This window comes from Stenella coeruleoalba, assembly GCF_951394435.1.
Source record: "Stenella coeruleoalba genome assembly, chromosome: 15".
NCBI lineage: Eukaryota > Metazoa > Chordata > Mammalia > Artiodactyla > Delphinidae > Stenella > Stenella coeruleoalba.
This window is the reverse complement of record NC_137161.1, coordinates 521,127-540,699: the sequence shown is the minus strand read 5'-3', so window position 1 is coordinate 540,699 and position 19,573 is coordinate 521,127. Positions and strand designations below refer to the sequence as shown.

Genomic DNA, 19,573 nt, shown 5'->3' with positions numbered 1-19,573 from the left:
GAGGATCCCACATGCCGCGGAGCGGCTGGGCCCGTGAGCCATGGCCGCTGAGCCTGCGCGTCCGGAGCCTGTGCTCCGCAACGGGAGAGGCCACAACAGTGAGAGGCCCGTGTACCGCAAAAAAAAAACCAACAAAAAACAAAGCAACAACATCCTACACAAACAAAACCCCTAGAACAGTAAGGACTGAAGTTGGACATCCACAAACTCCCAAACTCCAGCCCAAGCCAGCTCCAGAGGGAGAAGGCCCTGTGACCAGCTCAGCCCCCAGGAAGGTATCTTTGGGGGAGGGACCCAAGGTGATGAGAACCCCCTTCGCGGTCCCAAGCACCCGAATCATTTCTCGAGTTGGGCCCCACGCGCTGCTCTCCCCAGACTCGTTCCCCAGTTCTTTGCTGCTCCTGAAGTTTCCCGGGGCCACCGGACTGGGCAGACAAAACAATAGAACTTCAGTGCCGCCCGACTGGAGGCCAGAGCCCGACCGAGGCCAAGGTGCGGGCAGGACTCCCTCCAAAGGCCCCACCGGGGGCTGCATCCTGGCCTCCGTCAGCTTCTGTGGTGACTGGCTCAGCGTCCTTGGCTCGTGGAAGCGTCACCCACCTCTGCCTCTGCCGCCTCCCTGTGTGCGTGTCTGTCCCAGTGTCCCCTCCTACAAGGACACGGTCCTATTGGATTAGGCCCATCCTACTACCTCAGTACAAATCACATCCAAACTAGCTCAGGTTCTGAGGCTCTGGGGGCTAGGACTTCACTGTACGAAATCTGGGGCCAGGCTCACAGCATAAGATGCCCTGCAGAAGACAGGTCGTCCCTGATAAACACACCATTTTCCAGCTGGTCAAATGTGCGGACATCCGTCCACCTTTCCCCGGGGGGGGGGGGCAGGGGCGGAGGGCAGGGGCCACCTCATTTGTGCAACACCTTCCTTTAGACTTTACGTTTCGCATCACCATCTGAGGTCACCTGGAAACACCCACAGTCCCCAGGCTGGGAGAACAAGGCTGGGGAGGGTCCAAGCCTGTCACTCCCTTGTCTCCCTCAACAGCCCACCCAGCTCCGTCCCTGCCAGGCGAGAATAGAGACCCCCCACTCCAACCAGCCCCCCGACTCGAAGACCAGAAGTAAACACTCTGCTTCGATCGTGTGACAGCAGCGGGACCTGACCCCGCGGACGAGCCCTGAGGAGAGCAGGCAAGCCCAGAACTGGCTGCGGTGCTCGGCCCTGGGTGCGTGGACCACCCCCGAGGGTGGTCGGCAGCCGGTCTGCCCCTCCTCCAGGGCGTGGGAGGCGGGGAGGGGGACAGAAAGGCCGTCCAGGTGTGGCTTCACACCGCACACCTGGCGTTACAGACTCAGGTTAGTCAGACGCTGAGGGAGGATCCGAAACACACGTCAAACCAGGAAATCGACCATTTAAACTCAAAGCATCGGCTTCATGCCCCGAGTCCATGCGGAGCTCCGGCCGAACATGGGGGGAGGTATGAGAGCCCTAAGGACCCTATATTCAAGTTAGGGAGAGGCATGTTTCATCCCCTGACTTCCTATATGAATAATAAGGCTCTTTTCTCGCCAGTGAAACAGAGCCTAAGAATTAGGAAGAACCCTGAAAAGGGGCAGAATGCCGGGGCCATTTTAGAGAAGTAACAACTACCTCAGCTGGCTTTTGCATTTCTCAAATAACTTCAACTCATATGGAAAGTTCTAAAATAAATTAACATTCAGTCAGAGCAGCTTAAAATCAGTTATGTACTTCACAGAGATTTTGTCGTAAGAAAACACAATTTTCATTAGGGAAAAAAGTCACCTGTACACTAAAACGAAAAGGCATCTAAAGGAATGATAATCAAAAACAGATTAGTCTGGGGGACTTCCCTGGCAGTTCAGTGGTTAGGACTCCGCGCTTCCACTGCAGGGCGCACAGGTTCGATTCCTGGTTGAGGAACTAAGATCCCACGTGCCGTGCGGTACAGCCAAAAAAAAAAAAAACAGATTAGTCTGCTATGGAAACATTAAGGATACACGTAATTTATCCAATTTATCCAGGAAACTTTAAGGGAATAACTGAGTTTGCATTACAAAGCTGGTTATGTCTCCACATCAGTAGGCGGTCATGAGGGTCCCACCCACCTGACCGCAGCAGAAGAGCGGCTGCCCAGTTGCATTTCAGCAGCTGTGACCCTAAGAATGGCAGCATCTGGGTGGTCATGTCACATGATGGCCTGATAAGAAAGATGCAGGCTGCAGACTAAAGCAGCTCACCACACTTTTTCTTTGAGGGCAAGGGCAGCAGAGCATCTGCTACCGTCCAGTGAAGATGCTCCTGGCCGTGGGTCACAGAGCTGTTCAGGGAACACACACCTATGGACCCACACCTGTTCACAGGACACACACCTGTGGACTGATGACCTGACTGTCATCTCTGAGTTACCGGGGCTGCTGCACAGATCACAGGGCACGTTCATGCACAAAGGTCCACGCAGGCAGCCCTGTGACGAAGGGACCCTCAGAGAGAAGCCTGCGGTCCTCAGGGACTCCGATGCCACACTGACAGGAACAGCTAAGGCTGGCTGAGACCAAGGGGCATTTGTTGCCACACCGGCACCTGAGACTTCACCAAAGTGACCCACGTGCCACCTGGAAGCCACATCATCTCTCCAGTGTTTTTGTTTCTCCTGTGGGGTCTCTACTGTCTATTTTATTTATAGCTTGCTAATCTCAAGACGCTTCAGTTTCGGACAGTATCACTTATGAAACGTGGCCACTTTGGTGCCAGAACAACTTGAATCCATGATCAGACCACACTCCAAACGCTGCGTCGCCCTGCACAGCGCGGGGCTCGGGGCTGGCCGCCCTCACACGGGCAACCTGGGGCACAGGGACCATGCCAGAGACCCCACAGCGAGTGACGGAGGGGGCAGCCGCGGGTCTGTCCTGCCCAGCGGGCAGCCTGCCTGCTGCGGGACCCATTTCCAATCCCGCAGCCTCCGGGAAGGGCGGAGGTGGTCTCCAAGCTGCCAGGCAGGGAAACTGAGGCTTGGAGGTTCCCAGAGTCCAGCCGTCGGGGAGCCGCCATCCTGGGCCCCCGAGCCTCACTGTTGCGAGACACAGGTCTCGGCTGCTCAGCACGGTGACCCAGGGGCGAGGGAGGCTTTGAGGTCTCCCCCAAACAAGCCGCACTCAGATGTGAGCACAGACCTGCTCTGCCAGCCTCTCTGAGAGGCAGGTACCCGATGTGGGTGTCAGGGGTGCTCCCCTGTCTGTCACTTGCAGGGTTCAGAGCCCCCGGCACCTCAATCCCAGAGCACCTCCCGAACCTTTTCCCTACATCATCTGAAGGTACAGGGTCTCAACCAAAAGCCATCTTCACAAATTATCAGCAGGCGCTATGTGTCTTACTCATCCAGCGCGTCCATGAGACCACTGATGCTTCGTGGGCAAAAGCCTAATAGACCGCCAAGCCTCGGAACGCACGAGAACCATGAAACGTGGAGACTCTGCCGTGAGCATGTTTCATTTGCTGCACTGCGTGTTCAAAGCAGTAATTCGGGAGCTGGACGGGGTATTTTTTTCCTCTGGTCCCTAAGGAGCTCCACCTGGAAGGCAACTGGTTTTAATAAGAATGTAAAACAGTGGATGCAATTTGGACATGTGTCCTGCTGCACCCAAACAAGCCCCAGGTCTGTACAGGGACCTGGGCCCCTGGTGGGCCGGCCCCTCCCCTGGGCCAGTCACCAAGTCTCAGTCCAGAAAAACCCAACGCTATCAGGTGAGTACCTCCAACACCCCCAGAACCTCCTTCCCGACCCAGCTTCGCCTCCCTTCTCACTTCTGCACTTTCATTGCCCTCAATTTACACTTCCTTGAAATGTTCCTTCAGACGTTACCTAACAGGCAAATGTTGTTTTAAAGCAGAAGCAAGGTACCTTTAGCGCTAGGACCAAGCCGCCCCGATGCTGGTCTGCAGAAGCCAAGCTGCTTCCCGCAGGGCCAACCGGCCGAGCCCATCTAAACGGCCCTTCCACAAAGACACGGGTGACTCTCTCGATAACTACGCGGCGTGAAAGCAGCTGGACAAAGGAGACAGTGCGGGAGTCCCTGCCATGAAACCGGAACCTGCAAGGCGACCTACAGGGAAGGGGACAGGAGGAAGGTCAGGGGCTGCCTGGCCTGGGGACAGCGAGGGATGGAGACCCCAGGCGTGTGCAAACCCACCCAACTACGCTCTCTGATGAGTAGTTTGTCGTAAACAAATCGTTACAAGGTCGATTAGAATCTATTTTTATGGAAACATCCTTGTTCAGCTACAAACATGTGCGTGTCTATTGCCTTTTGCTGGGGGTCGCACCGCATCCCCCAAACTCACTCCTGGAGCCTTCATCCCCAGAGCTCGGCATGTGACCGTATTTGGAAGCAGGGCCCTTGCAGATGTAACTGGTTAAGACAAGGTCGTTAGGGTGAGCCTTGATCCGATGTGACACGTGTCCTTATAGGAAGGGGACACGGGGACACAGACACCTCACAGGGAGGCGGCTGTGTGCTAACAGTGATGAGGCCACAGCCGAGGAACCAGCAGGAGCTGGAGGGATGCCTGGGACAGAGGGGGCGCGGCCCTTGCCCTCCAACTTCTGGCCTCTGGGACTGCGATGGGATAAAGCTCTGTCGTTTAAGACGTTCAGCCCCGGGTTCCGTCAGGAGCCCCGGGACATAGCATGTCTACCACGGAACGCCACTGACGCCGACGGCGTGATTCGGCGTGGATGGAAAGCACTCTGACGCTTCTCGACAAGAACAGCCCGCTCTGCCTCACCCCGGGTGTCCCGGGGCAGAACCCAGCAACTCAGCACCGTCACTCCACGGACAGCACTTCCCTCACCCCGACGGCTACGACCTTCTGAAAAACCCAAGGTCAAGACGCCAACGATGGGAAATCACGTTACAACCCACAGTTTACATACATTGTATTGTCAGTGTTCACGGCTGCCTTTTAAGATTTAAAACCGAGCTCCTGCCTGGGAAGAAATACTCCACGTGCGTTAAGAGAAGTCATCCTTGACTGCCTGATGGGGGTGGCTTCGCCCAAAGTTTCTCCGGTGACCACAGTACGACGCCCTTGGGTGCTGGAGACCAGCGTGATCTCAGAAGGCAAAACTGTGCCGCCAGGATGAGCCCTGCCCCGCCCTCTCCCTTGCTGCCGCCTCCATCCAGGCTGGAGCGGCCCCCCACCCCGCCTTTCCTACCTGCGCACACCCTGACCGCGTTGGGCCGGACACATCCTGTGACCACGGGGACCCCCCCTTCCAAGACCGTTGGGGTGGCTTCCCCCACCCCCCGCCTGCCCAGCTCTCGCTCTCAGCGAGGAAGGACCCACAGAGTCCCAGGGTCTCACCCACGTCCCGGCGTTTCCCCAGGCTGTTTCCACTTTGGCCCCTGCGGTGCCCAGGAGCCTTGGAGCTGCGCTGGGTGCTGGCGCCCAGGCTGAGGACGAGGCTCCCCCAGCCACGATTCCAGAGCAGCACACAGGTGCCGCGAGGGCGCCCGCACTTGGGCAGGTGCCAGGGTCGGGGAGACTTCCCAGAAGGGGGCACAGGCCAGTCAGGACAAGGGAGTAGGCGCTGGGGGTGGGAGGGAGGGGGGAGGGCCCCAGGAGGGAGCAGCACATTGCGGGTGGCGCTGGCCTCCACACAAGGCCCCGTGAGCTGCCATTCCCGGGTTCAGGGCCTCGGGGTGGGGGGCCCTCCCACGGTGACCCTGGCCTGGGGCTAAGCGAGCCTCAAGGGGGCTGGACAGAGTCCACCTTCGCACTCCAGGTCTGCGCTGGCGTGGAGACAACACAGCGACCCCAGTGACCCAGCCGAGCCCTGACCCTGGAGGTGCCAGGCCACCGAGCCACCGCCCTGGCTGTTCCAGCCCAGCCCCAGAGGACGCGGCCCTGACCGACGGAAGAACCGCGGAAGTCGGCCCCAGCACCTCGGCACACAAGAGCCCCTGTGTTTCAGGGTGGGCAGAGTGCAGCGAGCGGTGGCCGAAACACAGGCAGCCCAGAGACGGCACAACGCCTTGGGCGTCTGGCGGGAGAGAGCACGCGACAGTGAGATGGGGCAGGGCCAAGGAAAGACCCCGCAACCAGCCAGGGCAGTGCCAGTGTGGGCCTCAGGGTGGCACCAGCCACCAAGACCAAGAGCCCAGGGCCCAACACACTGAGGGGAGACCTGGACTCTCAGGGGAGAGCAGCCCCCCCGGGGGGGGTCCCAGACATCCTGATTCGGGTTCTGGCACAGGGGAGGGTGCCCAGGGCCCTGGGAACAAGTGTAGGGGCAGGGAGAGAACAGAAGAGACCAAGCAGGAACAGGGGGGACCTCCCATAAAGGCCTAAGTCAGAGCCGAGGCCCCGGCCGGGCGCGTCGGCCCGAGAGCTCTGTCACTTCTGCTGGTGGGAAGCTGGTCGGGGGAATTTGTTTTGCGGGACTGGGGAGAGAAAGAGGAAGAGGTCAGCACTTTACCTGTGCTCCCAGGCACTTCCTGCTACACTCAACCCCCATTTTGGACGTTTCGTCTCTAAACCACGCTTCGTCATAACAGGCAGCTAAACTGTCAGCTCCCTTAGTGCTCGTTTTACAGGTGGAGCGACAAAGGCAAACCCTGCTGTGGAATACAAAAGGGATGCAAGCGCCCAGCTGGTGACACTGCCTCCTCCTCCAGGGAGCCTCCAGGGGCTCCTCCCACTATGGCTCGCAAGGCGCCTCTGTCTCCCGACAGCTTCACATCTTCCCGCCGAATCTGACAGCCTCTCCACACAGGGACCACATCTCGACGCTGTCCTGGTGCACACCCTTGGCGGGGGCGGGGCGGGGGGTGGTCAACAAAACGACAGTACCGGGCTTCCCTGGTGGTGCAGTGGTTAAGAATCCTCCTGCCAGTGAAGGGGACACAGGTTCGAGCCCTGGTCCGGGAAGATCCCACATGTCGCAGAGCAACTAAGCCCGTGCGCCACAACTACTGAAGCCCGCCTGCCTAGAGCCCGTGAGCCACAACCACTGAAGCCTGCGCTCTAGAGCCCGTGAGCCACAACCACTGAAGCCTGCGCTCTAGAGCCCGTGAGCCACAACTACTGAAGCCCGCCTGCCTAGAGCCCGTGAGCCACAACTACTGAAGCCTGCGCTCTAGAGCCCGTGAGTCACAACTACTGAAGCCCGCCTGCCTAGACACCGTGCTCCCCCACAAAGAGTAGCCCCCGCTCGCCACAACTAGAGAAAGCCCGCGACCTGGCTGGTTGCGGGGTCTTTCCCTGGCCCTGCCCCATCTCATTGTCACATTGGATCTTGGCAGATTTAACCAAGTTAAGATGAGGTCATAACCCAAGTGGGTCTGATGTGTCACCAAAGGGGGACATCTGGACACAGACATGCACAGAGGGACAGAGATGGGAAGGACGTGGCCACAAGCCCAGGGGCGCCTGGGCCCCAAGAGCTGAAGAGGCAGGAAGGACCGTCCCCCAGAGCCCCCAGAGGGGGCGCAGCCCTGGAGCCCTTGCTAAGAGGGAACATTTCTGTCGAGTTTGCCATCACTTTGTGGCACTTGGTTACAAAAGCCCTAGAAAAAGCCACGCGTCCACTTAAAATTTTTGTAAATTTTTCTTAAAAAGAAAGCTGATCGGCTTAACAAGGCAGAAGAATGCTTTCCAAGGGTTTTAAATCTGAGATACATTGTGACTCGAAATGTTAACTAACACTTGTGCGCCCTGCCGCCAAGGAAAACACAGAATCTAAATAGGAAATAACCTCAAAGCAATGCCTGTTCTCAAGCTATAGGATGGAATCTTTTGTTGTCTTTTTCAACATTTTACTTTGAAACACTTTCCAACCTAAGGAAAAGTTATAAGAATAATTTCAGAGAACTCCCACCTAACCCTTAACCAGAAACACCACTTTTTTTTTTTAACATTTTGCAACATTTGTTTACATCAAGTAACTGCTGGAATCTTTCATAGGTCTTTCTCTTTTGTTTGTTTATAAATTTATTTTAGGCTGCATTGGTCTTCTTGCTGTGCCTGGGTTTTCTCTAGTTGCGGCGAGCGGGGGCTACTCTGCGTTGCGGTGCACAGGCTTCTCATTGTGGTGGCTTCTCTTGTTGTGGAGCACGGGCTCTAGGCGCGTGGGCTTCAGTTGTGGCACGCCGGCTCTAGAGCGCAGGCTCAGTAGTTGTGGCGCACGGGCTTAGTCCGTGGCATGTGGGATCTTCCTGGACCAGGGCTCAAACCCATGTCCCCTGCATCGGCAGGTGGAATCTTAACCACTGTGCCACCAGGGAAGCCCTATAGGTCTCTTTTTTCTTAAAAGTTGCATCGCTGGAAAACGAGAGAAGCCACCCAACAACCCAAGGTTCTGCCTGGGAAACCCAGTACTGATGGGTCGCTAGGCCTGGACGCGGGGCGGGCAGAAACGTGGTCCATCACTTTCCGGCTAGCGGCCGTGAGAGCACCACACAGGCCTGGACCAGCACAGATGTTTGCTCTGGCATCCAACGGAATTTCAGCCACTAATCGGATGTTTCCAAGTCCCCAGCTATCACTTCCGCACAGGCCTTTCAGATGGTAAACACTCATTAGATGCTGAGTAAATGAAGGCTGGGTGGACGGCTGCTGGGTGAATGAAGAGTGTGTGTCCGCCACGAGGACCTGCACCACGCGGCCCTCCAACAGCAGGGACGTCAATGACCCAGCAGTCCCAGACCTGACCAGGCCTCAGCAGTGAAGTGGTCACGCTGGCCCCTGATGGGGGTGGGGTGGGCTGATGCAGCAGCAGCTGGGGGCCCAGGCCAGGCCACAGGACCTGAGGCAGGGGCGTGTGGTGGACGCAGGAGGCCAAGGTGGGACAGACCTGGCGGGAAACGGGCCCCAGCATGGGGATTACCTGGACCCACTAGGATTCAGCTGGGCGCCAGCTCAGCAGGTGCTGCGGGCCCCGGGGTGGGGGCTCCTTCGGGGAGAATCCCTGGGAGGAGGAGCCCCTGGGGGCCAGTTCCTCCTCCCCCCTGGCTGGGGCCGGGCTTGGGCTCCAGGGAGGGCCCAGAGGTTGAGGGCACCCTGTCCCCGCTCTGGCGTGGGAGGGATAGCCTCCCCCAGGGAAGCCCCTCTCTGTCAAGTGCAGCTGGGACAGCTCCAAGGTGCTTTAAGATGTGAAACCCTGATTCACGAGGTTGGACCTGGGAGTTGCCACTGACCTGGGGAGGGCCTCAGGGACGCAGGGGCTTCCCAAGCCTCCCCTGGTGACAAGTGGCTGCAGCCCACGGGTAGGGGTCCCCCACCCGACCCGGGGGCTTCGCCGTCCCTGGCACAGAACCGTGCAGCGCTTGCTGGGGGGGGCACCCGTGTCAGGACAAAGCCCACACAGGGGCTGTGCCGTGACGCAAGGTGTCCCTCTGGAACGCGTGCCCCGACTCCCAGATGTGCTGCATCTTCAGCCCCGATTCTACTTTTGGAACCTCCCCCAAGGAAATAACCCCAGCACGCTGAGAACGAACACGCCCCAACTCGGAGGAGAAGAACAACGTGCCTGCCAGGGGTGCTGAGAATTCATGAGAAATAAGTGGGCATCGGAGCAGCACGGACCCGGCACATGTGCTCTAACCCCCATCCCTCCACGCCAGTCCCTTATTCAGACTCAAAGATGACATGCCTGTCCACCACCCGCTCGCGTGGGGCCGGATGACACCAGACCGACGACCAGGAGGCAGAATTGGCATTGATGAGAGAGAACCCACGCTGACCTTCCTACTCCTACGGGCCCCGAACGCGTGTGGGCTGGGGTCACACGACGGGTGGTCCATGCTGGACTTTCACACACTTGCCTGAAAGGACAGCGGACGGGCCACCCCTCCGGGCCCAGAGCCCCGCAGGGACGCACTGTCTCATCCAGAACCTCAGGCTGCCCTGGGGCGGCCCCCGGGGACACAGGCGGCTCCCTCCTGCCCGCAGCCCCGACTTCCGAGGAGCAAAAGGAACCCCTCGCTGGCGCCCTGGGTACAACCAGCACTTTCTCCGGTATTTCCTGGGAGCCTGGAGGAAGGCGCAGGCTCAGGAAACAGTGGCCAGGCATGCTGTGCTGCCTTGTAGGTCCCCTTAAATACGGTGACATTGCTGAGTGACTCCAGGAAGGGGGGTGGCAGCCATGTGACATTTCCCACCAGGACCTTGAGCTGGACGCATGACCGCTTGGACACACCCGCCGGCCGGTAAGCACACGCTGGGCACGGCCCTGCAGGGACCCACCGTGTCATCCTCTGGGGCCGGGGCTGCCCCGGCGCGATTCTGTGCTGGCTGGTATCAGGGTCCAGGCGGCGGACAGGAACACACCCGAGAACCTCACCTTCTCAGGACTTGGGAAACCGGGCCACGACCATGAGCAAACCCCACTTCCCTCACCAGCTCGGCCAAAATCCCAGTGTCTTCCTCATGAGACAGAAATTCTAGACCCAAGCTCCCATCACCCATCCATACACCTATTTCATGAGCCGCCACTGCTCTAGAGGGGCCAGCTCTCACACTTCAGACCCAGGAGTGGTTTTTACCCAGGGATAAAAACGACTTACCTGGGAAAAAACTAAGGTAAAAATAGCTCATGCCTCCAAACAAACATTAAAATATTCGAAAGGAATAATCTTGCCAAACAAATTATGTGAAAAAAAATTCCAAGATGTTCCTATACTTTAGTAACCAATGGCAAATCTAGAATTTTTCAAATAAAACTTATATAGGTGATAATTATCTTGGAAATTCCACTGGCCGTCCAGTGGTCAGGACTCTGCGCTTCGAACGCAGGGGGCACGGGTTCGATCGCTGGTCGGGGAACTGAGATCCGACTGCCTTGCAGCACAACCAAAAAAAAAAGAAAAAGATAAAAACCCCAAACATACACATCTCCTTAACAAAAGGTACAAGCATCTTTCACAGCACGCAGCACATATGAAAATGATTCGTTTTTAAGTCAGAAATTCCAATGCAGACGTCACCGTCACACTTTGGACCCTGAGTACCGGACACATGGGTCCCCCTCGCCTGGCCCTATGACCCCTCACGGGATAACAGGGCAGGGCTCCTGACGGTCAGAGGATGCCACCAGCCAGACCACCACGTGGGATCAACAGCTCCGATTTTTCAACAAACAGCACAGAACAGAATAAAGATCTCAGAGGCGCCACCCCACGTGCAACCCGCCCCGTCCCACCCCAGCTGGCGAGGGTCCTCATTCAGGGGGTGACCGTGAAGGTCAACCGAAGTGACAGCAAGGACCCTGGCCTCCCAAGGTTGCGGGGCCCCCAGGCTCCTGGTGACCTTGGGACCCACCGTAGAGGGACTTCGCCCGTGAACGTGGAGGACACGCCAGGGACAACAGCCCTGTCCACAACCACGGCCGCTGGTCACCATGGGGCACCTCCACACTCATCACGGCAAGAATCAGGACTTTCAGACCAACCACTCGACAGCCTTACTTGATGGTACATGAAGTTCCTCCTGTTACTACAGCATGGAAGAAAGTTTTCTAGATTGTGAAGACTACGTTTCAATAGCTGCTACACTTCGTTTTCCAGTGTCTCCTACAGGAAGCAATAAAAACACCATCCAGAAAACGGGCCACAAGTCTCACCAGCTGCCAGGGGGCGAGAAAGGCCTGGGTCTGACCTGGGGGGGCAGACGGGCACACGGGTATCCAGCCATGCAGAGGGGTCCACAGGAGGGGCTGGGTCCTGCTTTGGAGCGGCGGCAGCCAGTACCCACCCCAGTGGCCCCGTTGGGGACCCTGGGCTCTGCCTCTGCTCCCCGCCCCACGCCCTCCCTCTGGGCCCTGCCGCATCCCTCTCCGTGGCAGGTGTCGACATCTGTCTGCCCTGTCCCTTCCCCTCTGGGACGCAGAGCAAGGACCTTGTTGGCTGCTGTGTCCCTGGTCCAAGAGCCCGGCTTGCTGCAGGCGTTGGGGTGAGTGCAGGTCCGCAGAGCGAACTCACCAATACCGTTGTCACTGGCCACGTCTGCTCTACCAGCAAGGGAAGGGCAGGAGTGAGAGGTGACAGCTGGAGACACCGAAGAGGCCCCAGGAAACGCTGGGATTGAGAAATGTATGTGGTAACGTGTCAGGCAAATACAAGCTGTAACGGTGTAGTGGGTTGAATCACGTCCCCCCAAAAGATACGTTCAAGTCCTGACTGCAGGGGCACGTAACCTCATTTGGAAAGAGGGTCTTTGCAGACGTAACAGAGTTAAGATTAGGTCATTACGGTGGGCTCCAATTCAGCGTGACTGGTGTCCTTACAAGGAGAGGGAAATTTGGACACCAGGGTGAAGGCCATGAGAACAGGACAGGAGGTAGGAGGGATGTGTCTTGGCCATGAGCACCCAGGATGGCCAGCAGCCGCCAGAGACTAGAAGAGGCAGGAAGGGTCCTTCCCTGGAGCCTCCAGAGAGAGGGTGGCCCTGCCCGCACCTTGATTCAGGACTTCTGGCCTCCAGACCGTGAGAGAATACAGCTCTGTTGTCTTAAGCTGCCAGGTTGGTGGCCCTGTGCTCTGACAGCCCCAGGGAACGCACTTAAACAGCAGCCTAACTTACACCAACAACGTGTCACAACGCAACCGTCTCTCCCCGGCCAGACGGCAGGAAAGGCCTCTGAGATGGGGCATGAGGGGTTCCCACCCAGGATCCACACAGTCCGGCCTCACCCCTGGACCCTGGGCCAGGGTGCTGGTCCCCTCCCAGCGAGCAGCTGAGGGGATATGGGGAGTGCACGTTCCCTGCCAAGCAGGAGAAGGGACAAATCGTTGTCTATCCTAACAGTTACATGTCCGTTTCAGTGCGCACCGAGAAGAATATAACCGAGATACCAAGCTCACGACTTCACGGGTATTCTTGCTTCTTAAGACGAGGCAAAAGAAATGTTAAGTCAATGTGAGGTCGGTGTGACCCACGGGCTGCATCGGGTGAGCTCAAGAGCTGGCGCTCGCCCTGCATTGCTTCTCCAAGGCTCGGTGAGTCTGCTGATCTCAGGGGAAGACACCCCGTCTTTGAAGGACCACCTGTGCCCCAATGGAGCAGATCTGCCGGCCACAGCGAAGGCGGGTCCCCTGGCACTAACCCTTCCCGACCTGCTTCTCGGGCCCTCAAGGGCACTCCCACACCCGGAAGTGCTCCCAGCTCCGCGGCATCCTGGGCCCCCCGCTCATCACAGAGGAACCACGGTCCCCGCAGCCACGTGGTACTGCCACCATTGGAGACTTCTACCCTCCCTCTGCTGCCGGGTCCAGGCAGGTGGGATTTCCACCCCACAAAGGAATCAAAAGCAGCAGGTGATGGAGAAGCCAGACCAGAGAAGAGAAGGAAAGAGATTTAAAAGACCACCCACCCACAGCCAAGTGTGTATCACACTGGCCAGTGGAGCTCAGTGACTTTAATGGTAAGGGATGTCCAAGGACACTGTCACCTTGTCACTCCTTGTTCTGGTCTCATTCTGCCAACAACGTAAGAAAAAAATAGGGGAATTCCCTGGCGGTCCAGTGGTTAGGACTCTGTGCTTTCACTGCCGAGGGCGCAGGTTCAATCCCTGGTCAGGGAACTAAGATCCCGCAAGCTGCATGGTGTGGCCAAAAAAAAGAAAAAGAAAAAAATAGGAAAGGTCAAGGTACCCAATATTAAAGACCCACTTTCTTCAGGTGCCTAGTGAGCCTGTCATGATACGTGGTCCCTGAACCTCTGAAAAGTTCTTCAAAACACTCTGAGGTTGAGGGGAGAAAGTCTTCATATAAAATAAAAGCGATGAAATAACAAATGTTTCTATATCACCAGAGGCAATGGAAAAACACCATTACTTCCGGCTGGCCAGCCTGCTCCACTTTCTGTGTGAGACGGGGCGTGGGCCACGGAGCCGGCCGCCACAGGGCTGCCGGGAAGGACCGGGTTTCAAGCACAGACGGGCGGCTTCCTTAGAGGCCGGGGGTCAGGGTGGGTCCTAGGCCAAGGTGCCTGGCTCCCTAGAAGGGGCGACGGCCACCTGTGCGCTGACTCTGAACATCAGACGTCTGTGACTCGACCTCGTCTGGGGCACAGCGGACATCGCTGGCCCAGGGACTGGACGGCGGGGACCTGGGCTGAGCAGCCGGTGGCCCCACGATTCTGGGAGTGCTCCCCGAGGAGCCGGCTCCCTCCTGCCCCCGAAGGAAGCAGAGTCCTTTCTGAGCTGTCTTTAAACCTCCTAAGGAAAAGGAAACTGCTACTCAGAAGCGACATTGCTCTGGATGGGACGGGATGAGAGAACAAAATAGACCTGCTTCAGACTTGGATGGGGCCACAGCGGTACGCGAAGGCCCATTCTAGGCGCCTGCCTGAGCCGCTCACACCAGAGGCGGATGCGCTGCCCACTTGCCCCACACCCTTGAGCTCCCCCAGGCGACCTGGCCCTCCCCCCCGAGTCTGCAGCACGCCTGACACTCACCCTCCCCGGGCCGGTCCTTCTGGGCCACGCTCCTGGTGGCCTGTCCGTCGCCCTGTCCACCCTCTCACCGTAGCCAACCCTCCAGTGCACACAGAGCCCCGGTGCCTTCCCTTGCCCAGCGGGCCCAGAGTGGGTCCCGTAGCGTGCTTCCAGAAAGCCCTCCTGTCCGCATGCACGCCCACACCAGCCCCGTGCAACTCGGCGCAGCCACCGCTGGGACTGGGGGCGATGAGCCCCGGGAGTCTGTCCGGAGTGCAGGCCGGTGAGCGCCGGGTCTGGAGCGTGCGTGTTCCGCTGAGCGACAGTCCTGGCTGTGCTCTCCGGCCCCAGGCTCAGCCGTGGGACACCGTTCAGAGCGGCCGCAGAACACAGGTCAGACCCTCCTCGCACCAAGTGACACACGCTCAGAGGGTGACAAGCCGCCCGGGCCGTGCCGCCCACGTGTGTGCACCTTCACAGAGGCAGCTCTGGGTGCTTGAGATTCTCGAACCGTCCATCCGCGGCCCAAGACACAGAGGTGCCTTCTTTCCGCTCTACACAGAAGGGGTCTGACGCGGGGCCTCAGGCCACCACGCGGCACTGACAGGAGGGTTTTCGTACACAAATGTGGATCTTTTCAGGAGAGGGCTGCACAGCTGGTCCACTCGGACGAGCCGTGCTGCGGTGTCACTTGGGGGCCAGGAAAAGGACAGCTTCCCCGAGACGAAGGGTGGTCTGTGGGCATGGATGTTCAGGAAGAGATTCCTGTGCTGAAACATGGGCTTTGGAAGACGTCATTTGAAACGACACCACCTCTCGCCCCCATCCGGACAGCCAATCAGCCCCCAAAAGCTGCCTGGCCCCAAGAGTCCTGCCCTCTCACTGGCTACCCACTCTCGGCAAAGCAGAAGTTAGAACAGAATTTGCTGCACACGTACTGGAACCGGAGGCTGGCGCCATGGGCCCATCAGGGGCGGGGAGGTGTCAGCACGGACACCCTTTCCCTCCAAGAGTCTTTAGAGAGCCCACCAGGTGGGCTACACCCCGTCCTGCTCCGAGCTCTCACTAGCATCTGTCACCACATCAGGTCCCATCAGTGGTTCCTGTAGACCTGCCCCCCCACCCTTCCCAGCGGGTCACCGGCCCCTCCGTGGGAACTCTGTCCCCAACCTTGCCTGAAGGCTGGTCCACAGCAAGCCCTCGATAAGGCCAAAACTCGTCATGAGTAAGAAACTCTGGGAATGTCTAACATGACTCAAAAAACACACCTGTCAAAACACAACCCCCCCCCCCCCGTAAATGCTGTTGAAAAATATGGTAACATTGTTCCTCAACTTTCTGAAGTGCCTAGGTCGCTAATTTTTTAAATCCAAATAACGGCATTTAAAAATACTTAGTCATTTAAAAATCTAATAAGAGTTAAAGGCATTGTTGAGAGATACTGAAGGGGGAGCTTCGCATAAATCACACTAAGGTCGGATCTGAATGGTCTAGCTTGAACTTATCCTTTACTAGAACAACTTTTCAGTCTGTGAGAAACAGTTATTTTTCTTTTCCATGATTTCTCCGTGTACGAGCAGAACCAGAGGACGTGTTCTGTCATCATCAGCAAAGCAGAACACGAAGCCCGGGGACGCACGTGTCAGGTGCACAAAGTACTGAAGCTAGAAAGGCAGAAATGATCCCACGGTTGAAGACCCCACAGCTGCACTGGTCACACCAGAGCCGGAGCCAAGAGCAGAGGACACGAGAGCCAGGATCAGAACAAGACAACCGTGTTGCAAAGACCGAAATGAGTCTTGTGGCCTCAGTAGCGATTTTTCAATCATCTGTGTATTCTTGGGAGTTAGGCCATTCAAGCACACTTGTGGCAAGAAGAAGAATCTCTTTTGTTCAGGGGAGGGAGCAGATTCACAAGGGAATTCTTGACAACCTACCATCACTCAACCGATTTCAAAGTAGAATACGTTCAATCAGAGAGAAGAAAAAGCCTTCGTTTTTATGAGAACATGAAGCCCCCAGAACGGGGCGCAAGAACTCTCCGCCCACTTCAACACAGAGGCCAGGAGGGCACCTGGGCACATGAAGCATCAGCAAAACGAGGAATGAGTTCAAGTTCACGGCTCGCGGAGCCTCTGCTGAAGATGCTCTGCTGGGCTGTCCTCAGCTGGTCCAAGACCTCTGGTAGAGAGCAGAGCAGAAGCACAGCTGCCCCAGAAACACAGACCACAGGGACACAGTGGCCCAGTTTCCCTTAATTTGAAAAACCCCACATAAGGACAGTGTTGGAAAGTTTGTTAATATTTGGTTTAACGTGTTTGCAAATAACACATCTTCTGACTGTAAAAGAGTGTCCTTCCAGGTCCCCGGAGGAGTCTCACCCATTCTCAGGGTCGACCTCACCTTCCTGTGCTAATGTGTGACCAAGGAGAGGGCGGTGGCCCCCTGCCCTGGGTGACCAAGCAGGGACACAGAGCGCCCAAGAGCCCCTGCAGCCAACAGTCCGCCAGTCCTGAACATCAGAAACTGGACGTGGAAAAACAGCTCATTTCCAAACACGAAACAGCTAAACCTGAGCAGAACTGATCTCATCAAAACAAAATTCTTTCATGCAGGGTGATGTCAATGAGGCCTAATGAAATCCTGTCCGGAGGCTGGCCTCCAGGAAGGCTGAATTTTGGGTTTAGCCTAAATGCGTCCATTCCACCACTCCCTAAAGAGAACTCTCACAGCAAACTCCACACACACACCTCCTTCCCTTCAGGAAAGGATATAAAAATAATTACTAGCTTTTTAGGGGAACACAGTGTCTAAGTTCCTACTTAAATCCGGTAACTTCTGCCTCAGTACGCCCCTCGTTTAGTCCTTTCTGTAATAGCAAGGTGTCCCAAAGTTTCCAGTTCACAGCACCTAAAACTACCATGAAATACAGCAAGGAGAAGGAAGGAGTCCACTCTGATAAAATTCTATTGTCTACTTCATTATTCATGTGAAAAACCCTTCCGTAAATTTGCCTTTGGGGAACAAACTATTTCCCACTCCTGCAGAGTGGAAACACTGCTTTCACAGGCAGCACGCAGGCCAGCGACAGAGTGAATCCACAGTCTGCTACCCAAAAGGGAAGTTAGCTTTGATGATAAATCCAGTATGAAAGATTCTACAACCGATACAATTAAAACGCACGCGAGGACTCCGCACAGGTGTCTGCGCCCAGCCGGGTTCGCTAAACCCGTTGCCTAATTAGCATTTCTGTAAACAATGCTGATAACAATCTTGCCTCCGCAATCCACGACAAACGCGTCGCTGAGATTGGAGCACGGAAAGCGTGAGGAAATTCGCTGCGAATCTCGGTCAAACTTTCTTTTGTTTGTATTTCCTCGGTGTCAGAAAATATCAGCTCTTCGCCCATTTGGTTTGTACCCAGGCTCGTCCGTCCAGCCCTATTGTGCGTGCTCCGTTAAACCTACAAATAATGAATTTGTTAGCAGGGGTGGAGGAACCCCAACTAGCCAGAATCCTCCTCCTGGTGCAGAAAATCCCCCATTTGCCATCGGGATTGAGTTGTCAGACAGTGACTCTTGCTACCCTGTGAAACTGACATGTCTATTTACAGAGAAACAAAGACGCTGCTCGCGGCGGACCCCGCTCCCTCCGCGCGCCCCGTCCGCTCTGCGCGCCCCGTCCCCTCCGCGCTTCTCTAGCCACCCGGCCTCGAGGCCCCTGCGCCCAGGTTCAGCCAGTAATTAAAATGGAGACGAGGCCGGTGCCCGGCTTCAGGGGGAGACAATGACCCCCAAGGCCCGGCGGGGTGCGGGGAGCCGCCGCGCCCACCTCCCGCAGTTCAGACTCCTGGCAAACTCGGCGCGGGCGGGTCCGGGTGCGGCTCGCAGGCGCGGGCGGGGGGCGCGCGGGGCGGAGCGGGCGGGGGGCGCCAGGACGCCCCCGGGCTGCCTCCTGGGGCCGGGCGTTGACGCAGCAGAAATTACCAGCTGGAAAATTCCCCTTTCGGAGGTGACGGGGGAGGGACCGCGGCGGCGGCGGCAGGAGGCGCCGAGGGCGAGGGGCGCGGGGCAGCCCCGTCGCCGCCTCCGCCTCCGCGCGCAGCCCCGCGGGGACCCCGCGTCGCCCTCGCCCGCCCCGCCCCGCCCGCGCCACCGGAGCTCAGGGAACGGAGGGGGCCGGGCGGGGGTCGCTACCGCCACCCCCGGAGCCGCAGCCGGGCGCGCCGATCGCCTTCGGGAGGGCGCCCCCGCGGGGCGGGGCGCGGCGGGGCGCGAGGGGCAGGCGGCGGGGGCGCGCCCGACTCGGAGCGGCCCCGGCCCGGAGCAGCCGACCCGGCTCGAGCCCCGGCCCCGCCGCGATGCGCCGGCCCGGCCGCGGACAATGAGCCGGCGCCGCTTACCTGTGACCCCATGGGGCGCGGGCGAGGGCGGGCGCCGCGGCCGCCGGACCAGCGCGGGTGATCGCCGCGGCCGCCGGGCGAGCGCTGCGTCCGGGCGGGTCCGAGCTGCGCGCTCGCCTCGGCTGCTGTGTCCGTCTGTCCGTCCGTCTGTCCGTCAGGCCGGCGCGCGCCCCCGCGCCGCTCCAACCCCGCGGCCCCCGCCGCCCGCGCGCGCGCCCCGCCTGCGGACCCTGACCCCGCCCCCCGGCGCGCGCCCGGCCGCTGCTGATTGGCCCGCGCCCCGGCCCCGGCCCCGGCCACCGCCCCGGGCCCCGCCCCGCCGGCCCGGCCGCCGCCCCGCCCCTCGGTCGGCCGGCTCCGCTCGCGGGGCGGAGGGGGCCTCGGCGGGGGTCGGTTCGCCTCCGCCCCCCCGTGGGCGGCCGGACAGCGGAAGTGCGGGCTGGAGCTCGCTCGGCATTGTGGGAAGCCCCCTCTGCGGGGCTGGCGGGGGGCGGGGGCGGCGCGGCGTGGGGTCTCCAGGCGCTGGAGCCCCTTCCCACGGGGACCCAGCAGCCGGGAGACCACCGATGGGAGACGCGGGTCGGGACGAGGGCAACCCAACCCCGCCCGTACTGCGCCCCTGTCTTTGCCCACACGCCTGTTCCTCGGGGGCGCGGGGTCCCCGGGCCGCAGGCTGTCCGCGCCCCTCAACGCACAGACGGGCCGCGCGTGTCTC

At 58.6% G+C, this 19,573-nt stretch overlaps 1 protein-coding gene across 1 annotated transcript in view; it reads right to left on the bottom strand.

Moving 5' to 3' along the window:
• Positions 1–19,001, bottom strand: part of ZBTB46 (zinc finger and BTB domain containing 46) — a 55,258-nt gene extending 36,257 nt beyond the window's left edge. The window contains exon 1 of the mRNA XM_079946438.1: positions 18,859–19,001. The gene's annotated coding sequence lies outside the window, so the exon portion shown is untranslated. The remainder of the gene's footprint in view (positions 1–18,858) is intronic.
• Between the last annotated feature and the right edge of the window lie 572 nt (positions 19,002–19,573).